This window comes from Piliocolobus tephrosceles, chromosome 12 (assembly GCF_002776525.5).
Source record: "Piliocolobus tephrosceles isolate RC106 chromosome 12, ASM277652v3, whole genome shotgun sequence".
In the NCBI taxonomy this organism is placed as follows: domain Eukaryota; kingdom Metazoa; phylum Chordata; class Mammalia; order Primates; family Cercopithecidae; genus Piliocolobus; species Piliocolobus tephrosceles.
This window is the reverse complement of record NC_045445.1, coordinates 84,120,042-84,131,686: the sequence shown is the minus strand read 5'-3', so window position 1 is coordinate 84,131,686 and position 11,645 is coordinate 84,120,042. Positions and strand designations below refer to the sequence as shown.

The 11,645-nt window shown below is 51.1% G+C and overlaps 1 protein-coding gene across 3 annotated transcripts in view; it reads left to right on the top strand.

Annotated features, from left to right (window-relative positions):
• STARD8 (StAR related lipid transfer domain containing 8) overlaps positions 1–11,645 on the top strand; it is a 38,661-nt gene that overhangs the window by 4,293 nt on the left and 22,723 nt on the right. For 2 of the 3 annotated variants that reach the window (XM_023198461.1, XM_023198460.1), the window contains exon 1: positions 1,741–1,931. The exons of the other annotated variant lie outside the window; for it this stretch is intronic. The gene's annotated coding sequence lies outside the window, so the exon portion shown is untranslated. Of the gene's footprint in view, positions 1–1,740; positions 1,932–11,645 lie in introns of those variants that run through there. 3 annotated transcript variants of the gene reach the window in all.

Sequence of the window (11,645 nt, the reverse complement as noted above, 5' to 3'; positions counted from 1 at the left end):
AAAAAAAAAAAAAAAAAAAAAAAAAAAAAAAAAAAACATTTGTTCATTCATTAGCAAACAATAGTGAGGAAAGTACTGTAAGCACTGTGCTTGGTGCCTTGGAGTGGATGGAATTGACTTTGACAGGGTTTCTTGCCCTTAGGAAAATGATAAAATCATTGCAGGACCCCACTTTTTGTGCTTTTTAGCACTGTGCACAGGCAAGATGCCGTTGGCTTCAACTCAGAGCCTTAAGGATGCTTATAATTGTTAAAGCCTAGCCTCAGGAAGGAGGTCATATCCCTTCCCACCCACCAGAAGGATTTCGTTTCTGGAACTAACTTCTGGTGTACAGGCCTCATCCACAGATCCACAGGGACTTGGTTCACCTTGAACAAATTGCTAAAAGATACAAGCGGCAGTCCTGCCATCAAGAGGAAAAGAGGGATACATGGGATACACACAGTGGTGGTAGTGTCACTTTATCATTGCTCCTCTGACTCTCATCAGGGCCGGCAGGGAAGGAATGTGGGAGAATTTCAGTTTGGCCTAGTGAACTGAAGGCTAGACAGCAGAGGGGCACTTGGGGCTGGGTTAGGTCTGGCTCTGTCTTTGCCTGGGTGACCTTGATAAAGTTGCTGCCCTCAGAGACAGATATTTTTGCTCTCATCTGTATTGGATACTCTAACAAGCAAGTTAGATGGACGCAGTTCCTGCCTTCTAGGAATGGTATGCAGAAAATAACCAGTGTACAGGTATTGACCCTGCCATGGATTTTCTGGGTAAATCATTTGAGACCAGGAGTGTGAGACCAGCCTGGGCAACATAGCAAGACTTCAGCTCTACAAAAAAAAAAAATTAAAAATTAACTGAGCATGGTGGCACACACCTGTTATCCTAGCTACTCAGAAAGTTTAGGCAGGAGATTTTCTTGACCTCAGGAGTTCCAGGCTGGGTAGCTTTAAGTGAGTCATCTCTGCTCAGTTTCTGTCTTTGTAAATGTGAGGGATGGCAGTTGAACTGCATGAGGTCCTGGATACTCTCAGTCCTGACTAATAGGAATCTTCACTTCAACAATGAAATCAAGGTTGTGAACTTGTGTTGGACCCTTGCGATGAAAGGCCAGAGAGAAATCAAAGCCGAAGGCTCTTGTTTCTTACTGAATTTCAATGGGCTTTCTGCTGGTGCTTACTATCAGAACTCCTGGAAGCCCTCCCCTGCCACGATTAATGTTCATGCCCCAAGTTTTCCATGCATTTCTCTGCAGAGGTAGAGTTTGGACTTGGGGTAGGAGAAGTTGCAGAGCCACTGGGGCCTGAGCAAGGTAGGAATGGCAGCTTCCTGCTCAAATTCCTAATCATCGGGGTTTCCCCTACCAATTGGAGATGTCACCGAAGTTATGTCTTCTAGACATCCCATAAACTATCGAGCAAGTCACTGAGCTCTCCCAGGCACATGGCATATGTGTTTAAATCCCCCAAACAGTGCCAGACTCATTCATAAGTCAATAAATATTAGCCTGTGTGCCTGGCCAAGTCGCTCCTTGAGCCTCAGTCGTTGGGCTTGCACCTCCTCCCTGGCAGCGGTGTGACCCCAGGGAAAGGCAGCGGCGAAGGCATTGGAGGACCCGTAGACAGTGACCCGCCCACCCAGATTTGGGCAACTTTCTGGCGAGTCCGGTGGGCCAGACTGCGTCCCCATTGGCCGAGGGGAGGTGGGCGGGGCGTCCCTACAGCCTTGCTCGCCCACGCTCCCTCCCCACCTGCGCTGAGTGGACTCGGGTTGACAAGGCTTAAGCAGCCGCGGCAGCTGCTCTTCTGGCTGGCACCGTTACCCCTGCCCGACCCCAGGCCCCGCGTGTGTCCCGGACGGAGCATTCCCTCCTGGGCTCGCCTCCTGCCGGTTTGCTCTGTGTCAGCTCCGGAACCCAAAGGGGTGAACGCGGCCTCCAGGTAGGAGTAGGGGCGACGGCAGAGGGAGATCCGGACAAACTGGGGCGCCTGGGCTCCCTCTCCCCGCCTTGCCTCTCTGGCGCGCTCCGGCTCGGCCCCTCTCCTAGCGGTTCCGCCGGGCGGCGTACGCAGGAGACAGGGAGGAAGCGAGCTGAGCCACCTCCGCTCCTGGGATTGGGGGATCAGAGTCGCCGAAATTGGGGGACCCCCGAGCGCGCCAGCCGAGCGTCTTCCAGGGAAGCCTCGCGAGTGGGGCGGTGGAAGGCAGCTGTCCGCCTGTTACCGCCGGACCCGTGGGTCTCGCAGCAGTCGCTCTGGGGCTTTGGAGGAGGGTTGCAACTGGGCGGGGGCTGCAGGACTTCAGGCCCTGTGGCCGGGTCGCGCCGGTTCGCCTGCCCTCTCCTTTCTCTGCTTTCCGGGTCATTTCCAGGAAGGCCCCGTCCGGCTGTATGGGTTTTCCCGTCGGCCACTGCCTCATTGCTTTCCCTTCTGAGAAACGCCCAGAACTTCTTGGTATTAAGGTAGCTGCGGGGACCAAGCGAAAACGTTTGGACACGTCTCATCTTCATAGGTCTCATTTTCCCATAAAGTCCAAAATGGGTTTGGATTAGAGGAAAGGCTTTTCAGTGGGATTTTTGGGATTTCCAAATTAGGTAGTGTGGGGTTCACGTTCTTCCTGACACTTGTGAAAGTTGTTCGCTGAATTACGACTCAGAAAACTGCGGTTCAGCCAGTCCATGTGACCTTAGGCGAGTCATACTACTGTGTGGGCCATAATGTTTTAAGCCACGCCTCGGGTGGCAGCTTGATTTCAGTATCTAAAGGGCCCGGTCTCTTTCACCCTGACATTTGGTTACTTGGTACCTGGGGTCAGGCTCCTAATTGGCAGGTAAAAAGTTGTCTCTGAGACGCTCGGGGTGGCAGCAGCTATGCACACGAAGAGCTTTGTGGTGAATATGCAGCTAAGCCAGCTGGAAAACTAGAGTGTGCCTGGAGGGGTGGGCGACAGCAGCCAGACCAAGGTAGGGAGAGGTGGGAGTTTTCTTCCAGAGCCTGGGGCCACAGAGGTTGGGGTCCTCAGAGATTGGGCTGGCTTGGAGCCTATGCTTACCCCCAAGTCCCAGGGCCCTGGCTTCTCTCCCAGTCAGAGCCTAAGCGGGGAGGAGGAGTTAATGAATCACACTCAGGGCTATTTTCAAACCCTGACTCCTCCCGTGCGACCTGCTCCCTCCCCACTCCGGGGTTTGCCGCCTCCCCTCCCCCCTCCCCTCCCGCCCACCTGTATTATTGCCCTCTGAGTTTTCCTCTCTTTTTCATCCTCCTGAAATGAAAGGGGGACAAATCTTGTCTGTGGATGGGATGGGAAGGTGGGCAGCCCAAAGGCATGGAGAAGAAGGCTACAGGTGATTTCTGGGTGGCTTTCACAGCGGGAAGAGTGTGATGGGAAGGGTGGTGTTTTGCTATAAGGGTAGAGGGGTCGGTAGTGAAACTCTTTCACTCTAAAGGTACAGCTGCCATCTAGCTGGACATTCTGGGCTGGTTTTCATTTTAGGGACGTGACTTTTTATTAATGTGCTGGACTTTGGATTTTGGATTTCTGCTCCCTAGACCTCTATATTTAGTGCTAGGAAACACCACACTGGACACTGCCTCTCCTGTTTTTGAAGTATGCTAAACCTCTCTGTGCATCTACAGCTCCCCTCCCCCACCTGGACAGGAGAGGCTGCCTAGAGCTGATATCTGGAGGTGTTTAGAGCAAGAAGAAGGGCTGAACTGAAGGTGTGCAAACCAAAGGGCAAACCAAAGTGCCCTATGTGCTTGCTTGAGACAGGGTTTGCAGTGAGTCACGGGGGGAGGATGGCAGAGCCTTCCTTATTCAAACACAATACCTCCTGAGTTCCAGCAGAGAAGCAAAGAAAATGGCACCAAGAAGGCTCGAATGTTGTCCCTCTCTGTCCTCCTGAAGTTTTAAAATTCCATTATTGGGACTACAGATTGGAGAGGGAGCAGAGGACCCCTGTGTCCAGGTTTAGAGGATAGCAACAGTGACACAAAGGCAAGAAGGTCCCAAAGGGAGAAGGGGATGGAGTCTCCAATTGGGAAGCTGTCACAGCTGCAGCTGCTTTGCTGCTAGGAGACTCCTGGAGTTCCTTATTTGAGCCATGGAAAGTTCAGGTTCAACAGATGGCAGGTTTATCACATGCAGGCTGTGCCCTCACTTCTTTTCTGGCTAGAAGAAAGAGTTGCCTCTACCGTGAAGAGAAGAGAAGGACCTTTTCCCTTAGGCTCCCAGTTTGGGTAGGATCAGGCGTCATGGTCATGAGCCTTAGGAAAGCTGTTCAGCAGATAAAATAGGGACAGCAGATTTCAAAGATGCAAGGGCTTTAGGGTGGGAAGTGTGAGCTCTCGGAGATCTAGGTGAGTTTTATGTTGTTCCCCACCCCACAACAGGGTAGTTGAGCACCGGGCTGGGCACACAGTTGCTGGTGTCAAGTGTTTATTAAGGGGTCTTGGTTTTGTGTGTGCACACTTGTGCATGGGCATGCATTCGGGAAGGGTCCTGGTAGATAGGAATCAGTGGACTGGAGGCCACAGCCTGGGCCCTTGTCACAAGTCTGAAGTGCTGTGTTTGTGGGTGGAGTTTCTTTTTCCCCAGTCCTGCAGGTTGGTAACTTGCATGCTAAACAGTTGCTGTTCTTGTTTACATCGACCACACACAGGAATTTTAGAACTGAATGTTAAGCTCCCTAGGAGTCCAGGGTGGCATGGAGCAAAGCACAGGGGACTGGGAGTTGGACATGGGGAGCTTTAACTCCAGGCTCTGCTGCCCCCCTCAAATTCTCCGACTCTGGGTTTCTCCTCATTTTTTCCACTTCACTGGATTAAACTAGGGGATCCATGGCTAAGTGCTCTGTAAACTACCACGTGCTGTATAAATTATTAGTCATTAGGTTTCGGCTTGGTGCTAGGTCTTGTGGAGGACACAGAGTTAAAACCCCCAGCTCCAGGGAATCTACCATCTAGTTTGGGGGTTAGTGGCATAAATAATACATGCCACTAATTATTTATGTATTAAATAATAATACCTTGGTGATGGCTTTTAAAAAATTATTAGGACTAATTTCAAACATATATACAAATAGAGACAATTAGTGTACTAAGACCCCATGTACCCATCACCCAGTTTCAACAGCCATTAGCCCATGGCCAATCCTGCCCTGTCCGCACTCCTATCTACATCATGCCCTTGTCATTTTGAAACAAATCCCAGATACCTTATCAGTTCATGTATACATATTTCAATACGTATTTCTAAAAGATAAGGATTCATAGAAACAGCCATTATCACACCTAAAATAATTTCTTAATATTATCAAATAACCGGTAAGTGTTCATATTTCCAATTGTTGAGAAGGACTTATTTGCCCTGGGCGTCCGTTCTGCCCTGGGAATCCATTCCAGGGAGTGATTGCTTTTGACTGAGGGGAAGGTGATGGATAGAGGCAGTGACATTTGAGCTGAACCTTGGAAGAGAGGCCCAGGAAAGGTCCCAGTCCAGATGTTAGCTGCCTCTAGGGCTCCAGATCTGGAGGCTGACCCATGGAGGCTTCTTGCAGAGACTTCCTGCCTTTGTTTCTCTAGCAGTAAATGGCATTCTCACTCTCATACTTGCTTCCCCAGTCCAGGGCACCCAGGAGTTTGGGGTCTGCAGGTCTAGGAGAATTCTGGGAGGCTGCTCTCCACCTAGGCCCCTCCCCTGCGCCTGACCCCCGAGGCCAGTTCAGAGCAAAACAGGATGTATTCAGGATGAACGTCTTTCCTAGCTTGTCATCTAATCACCAAGGCCCAGCTTGGAGCTTCCTCTCTCATTCATGATAAAAACCGTCACTGTCTCTCTTTTCCCTTCCGCCCCAGTAAGGGTGTGCTGACTTCCTCCATATCCGGGCCAGCCCTCTACCCCCATGTGGGGCTGAGGGAGAGATTCCCTCAGTGCAGGCCTCTGCCCCCACCCACCTCACCGCAGCCTGTCGGAGAGAGAGAGAGAGAAAGACCCCAGGAATGTTCTCCCTGACTGCAGGTTCCTGCTCTTGGGCTGTCCTTGGGAAAAGAGCAGCCTCCTTCCAACAAGCCTGGGGTCCTGCCACTGCTTGGTTAATCATTGAGCCACATAATAACCACCTTGGAAAGTCATCTTTAGAGGATGGTCATTAACTAACTCCCTGTCCACCCTAGGCCTTAAAGAGACCGTGTCCTGAACCCTCACCTTCCCCCAAGGGAACATTGACAAACATTCTGTCACGGGACCTTCTGGGGCCAGTTAAAAGTCTGCCCCTTCGTCCTTTACTTGGGCAGACAGAAGCAATTATTCACACCATTTGAAGGACATGGGCTCAGCTTGGACGGTACTGAGAAGGGGAGGGGAGTGAATTGATGGGGATTTGGATGGGCAGTGGGGTCCAGCATCAGAGTTAAAAAGGGGTAGGGATGTTTCTAGGAGTAGTTGATCCCCTCATCTCAATTTGAGAGTCTAAAAGAGCAAGAAATGCCCACCCAAAGGGTCTGCCGATGCTGGGGATGGAGTCACGCTGTGTGAATGTGTGTCTGTTTTCAGTACAGCTGTGGGTGCCTCCACACCAGGCTGCAGGGGGACTGGGGACAGCCAACCACATGGTTGCTGCTGAGAGGCTGAGGGGCTCTGTAAGTGGAGGAGGATGCCTTCCTCTGGGAGCCTGTATCTAGACAAACAGTGGCACTTGGGAAGGGTTGGGCCAGGACCCAGACCCAGACCCAGACCCAGAATTTAGAAAGCTCCAGACCACATGCAGTTTTCTGCAGTTTCAGTAGGAAGAGAAGGAACCACCCTGTGAGCCTGCTACAGAGTTAGGAAACGGCTTCTGGTTCTGCCCCCTTTATAACTTTCTCTCAGTGAGTGATTTTTGCTTTCTCTGGGCCTCAATTTCCATGACTATAAAGTGGGTAGGGCAGGTGGCAGGCAGACTCAGTGGTCTGTCAGCCTTCCTTTCAGCTATGCAAGTATGCCTCCCCACCCAAGACCCTTTTCTTGTCTACTGGGCAATGGTGAGCTGGCTTCAAATTCATCCGGGCCCAGATACTGAATGTTCTCAGCCGGCTGGGTCAGTTTGAGCTGGCCAAGCCCTGAATTGCCACAGCTTGGGTTCTCCTTGTGCATGGGCTTTTCTGCAGTTTGCTCTCTGGCCCCTCCCCAAGCCTGTGTCTGTCCCCAGTGGCCAGCCACTCTCTGACCCATTCAGCACAAGTTAATGAGTGAACTGCTCCCCCTCGGTCATACCAGCCCACGGTGCTCCTGGGATCCCAGGTCCCTTTGGGAAGCAGCCAAGGGCCTAGCCAGCTCCAGTCACCTTTATGCTCTCTCCCACAACCCCTCTAGAGGTAGGTATGCAGGCAGAGCTCAGGGGAGAAGGACCTTTAGAGGGTACTAGGTCCAACTTTCCTTCTGAAACTTGGGGCTTCCCGACAGGTACTCGTGCAGTTTCTGCTCACTCATGTTCAATACGTGGGAATGTAATATGTTTCAAGCAAGTTGCTTTCGTCTATGGAATGTCTGGAAGTTTTTTCTCATGTTGAACTTAACTGTGCCTCCCTGAGGCTTCTAACCCTGGGTCCCGACTGTGCCCCCTGGGATCACCTGGATCCTGTCTGCTCTCTCTGACCTTCAGGAGTCTGAGGACAGAACCCAAGTGCACCTGTGTCTTCTCTAGGCCAAACAGCCTTCAAGCGTCTGTGCTCCTCCTCAGACCTGGAGCAGCCCCCTTCCCAGCCTCATCACTGTCCTCTGTTTATGGCCCCCTTAACATGTGGAGACAGGAAATGGGGCACTGGAAACCCCTCACTCCCCTTAGTTTATTTATAGTCTGAACTTGTTCAGATGACTTCTCCATAATCCTTTTCTAGTTACCCCAGCGGGTAGACTCCTAACCCCCGGAATCTTGGGTGCAAATACCTTAGACAATGCTGATTTGTTTATTGTTCAGGTCCAGCCAGCTCTCATGATTGGAGAGCCCTTGGAAGGTAGGGCCTTCTAATTGGTGCCCCCGTAGTGGAGGACAAGCCTGGTGTTAGTAGGTGTTCCCCTTGATTAGTTGAATACTATGTAATATGTAGGGGGCTTCTAGCGTACCCTGCTTTCCTGCCACTCGGTTTTATCTTTGGAGTTGGTGAGGGGTGGAGGGAAGGGGATATTTTAGGGAGTACTGAAGCCGGAAATGAGTATGAGCCATGCCCACAGTGGGGCTAGAAGAGTGAATCAGACAGGGAGAAATACCAACTTAGCCATTCCTTCCCCTAGCAGTTGATGATGACGACTGTGAGTCCTCCCATTTCTTCAGTGTTTTCAAGGCACTTTCACTTCCATGATCCCATTGTGTTCTTACAGCAGCCCTGTAAAGTAGATGGTGTGATTTCCCCAGAGTGATCTGCGGTGGTCTCCACCTGAGGCCCAGGGAAGGGAGGAACAGTCTCCAGTGAGGGAGGATTTGGAGCCCAGGTCTCCTGACCCTCAGCGCTCCCTGTTTTCCCCAAACCACACCCAGCAGCCATGGCAGCCGGGGCTGACTCGGCAGCTTCCCCACCACAGAGGAACTCCTGCCCTGGCAGCAACTCTGTTCCTGTGAGAGAGCAAGCTCCAAGGGAGGTGGCCTAGGATTTCCTGTCCTTTATCTGGGCTGGCCAAAGGCTGGCCTGTCTGAGGTGTGAGATAGGCACCTGCAGCCAGCCTTTCTGCTCCAGGCTGAGGTCAAGTCAGGCTGTGGCAGAGACAGTTGAGCTTGTGGGAAGAGCTTGTCCCCAAACATCTGTCCTGAGCAGTGCCCACACCAGCAGGGCCTTCTAAATGGGAAAAACAAAGAGGAGAATGTGGAAAAGGGGTCAGAGTGGAGCAGAAGTAAAATACATCCTGAGCCGTACACAAGCTCTCATGTTCACAGTGCTGGGAGACTTTGGGCAAATTACTTAACTTCTCTGAGCCTTCATTTTGTCAGCTCTGAAATGGAGATATGTACCCACCTCATGGGGTTGTTGAATATTAAATCCAACAATATAAATACAATTATTGCCATGATTGTTGCTTGGTAGTACCTTCTGCAGTCCTGTCATTTTGCTGTTTTTCACTGACCTGGGGTTGTGCAGTCCTCAAACCTGCCACCTCCTGGCATTCGGACTGGACTTTGCAGTCATTTCAGAGTCCACCTTACCCAGAAAAGCTTTGGCCATGCCCACCCACAGGGCTCCCTTCCTCTGGCCTTCTTTAGTGGCATTCGCGACACTGCAACAGTTTTCAAGGCAGTGTCAATAATTTAGAAGAGTTCACTATTATTATTGGTGTCACCAATTGGTGATATTGGTCACCAGTAGTGAACTCTTCTAAATTATTGACACATTTTAACTTCTTTAGCATTCATGGCAATTCTGTGAGGTAGGTACTGCTATCTTTGTCTCTATTTTACTTGTGAAGCAACTGAGGTAAGTAGAGGTTAGATAAACTTGCCCAAGGTCACATATCCAGGGAGTGATGGAGCTGGGATCAGGACCCAGGTGGTCTGACTCTGCCTCCTGACATCTTTAATGACTGGGCCATGCCTCTCTCCAGATGCCTGGCCAGGAGGCAAGAGCTGAGGTTCGGGTCTCCTTCCCCTCCTGAGTGCTCATCACACCCACCAGTGATTAGTCACTTCTGGGCAGGCAGTCCCCAGGTCCTTGCCTGTCTGCTCTGTGCACTTCCCCTCACCCTCCATCACCAAGGTGGACAGATGGATAGGAGGGAGGACATGGAGGAGTGGGTATTTATGCTCTAAAACAGAGCTGCATTGGGGTGGGGAGGGTGTGCAGGAGGGAGTTGGGCCGTGGGGGTGGCAGTGTGGTTCTGACATCAGCACCAGGCCTGCCTGATTAGCACCTTCTAGTACTGGGGGTGGAGAGCAGGGTGCTGGGTGGCATCAGGGAAGAAGAGACATTTGAATATGCCCTCTTGACAACCAAGCTGCATTATTTAGAAGGCGTGGGTGGTTGGGGCAGGCAGGAGGCTGGCTGGATTAGCTCCTATGATCACTAGCTGGCGTGTCCCATGCTAGAATTGGGTGGGAGGAGGCTGTCCGGAAGCTCTAGCCCTCCCCGAAGTGCTTCCATCTCAGGGTCCTGGGGGCTGCAACCTTCCTTCCCTCAGGCTGTACTAGCTGCCAGCTCCATTGCTTCGGGGCTTATGCCCCTTTATCGTGCCTCCAAAGCAAGCTCCAGGGAGTGCTACGAAGGCCAGTCCATATGAGCCTCTGTCTCCTGAGAAGGATGGGCCTGGCAGCAGCTCTGGCCAAGTGCTGCAGGAGAGTTCAACTTTTTTTCTCTTTTCAGACCTTAGTACCCAGCGTAGGGCTTGGCACCAAGTAGGTGCTTGGGTATTATTAGTAGAATAATTTCACAGTTCATGGGGAGTGGATTCTAAGGGGAGAGCCGAGGGAGGGAACAGGTCAGCAGGAGGGCTGTGGGTGTTTAGGTAGGCTTCTGGCCCAATCTGTAGTCCAACAGAAGCTACTTGACCTAGTGTAGCCTCAGTTTCCCCATTTGTACCATAGGCATTACCTGCTTTGGACAAGTTCTTGCGGGGACCAAATGACATACAGAATGATCAAGTGCTTTCCCGGCTGATGGGAAGTTAAATTCAGGCTAACCACTCATACTGCAAAAACCCTGGTAAATGATTTTGTGTCTGCTGTGTGCCAGGCCCCAGCCTAGACAATTTCTTTTCTTTAATGAGGAAGATTCTAACTTGGTAGCTCTGACTCTAGAGCCAAACTGCTTGGATTTGCATCTTGGCTCACCACTTCTTATTTGCTGACCTTGAGCAAGTTACTCCGTATCTCTGGGTCTCAGTTTCCTTCTCTGTAAAATAGAGATATTGTTGGAGCACTTAGCTCACGGGTTTGTTGTGAAGATTCAATAACATAATACAGATTAAAAAAAAAAAAAACCTAAAGAAATGCCTGGGACATAATAATGGCTCAGTACAAAGTCCGTGGCCCAGGGCACGTAGTAAATACTGTATAACTATTAGTGTCTGCTATATTTTATTAATAATTACATTCTGTATCATAAATATTGCTGTGAGTAAGAAGTATAGAGCCAGGACCAGGGGCGGTGGTGGCTCACACCTATAATCCAGCAATTTTGGAAGGCTGAGGCAGAAGGATTGCCTGAGCCAAGGAGTTTGAGACCAGCCTGGGAAATATAGGGAGACACCTATCTCTACAAAAAATAAAAAATACAAAAATTAGTTGGGCGTCATGGTGCATGCCTGTAGTCCCAGCTACTCTGGAGGCTGAGGTGGGAGGATTGCTTGAGCCCGGGAGGTCGAGGCTGCAGTGAGCTGTGATCGTGCTACTACACTACAGCCCTGGTGACAGAGTGAGACCTCATTTTAAAAAAAGAAAAGGGGCCGGGTGCGGTGGCTCAAGCCTGTGATCCCAGCACTTTGGGAGGCCGAGACGGGCGGATCACGAGGTCAGGAGATCGAGACCATCCTGGCTAACACGGTGAAACCCCGTCTCTACTAAAAACTACAAAAAACTAGCCGGGCGACGTGGTGGCGCCTGTAGTCCCAGCTACCCGGGAGGCTGAGGCAGGATAATGGCGTGAACCCGGGAGGCGGAGCTGAGATCCGGCCACAGCACTCCAGCCTGGGTGACA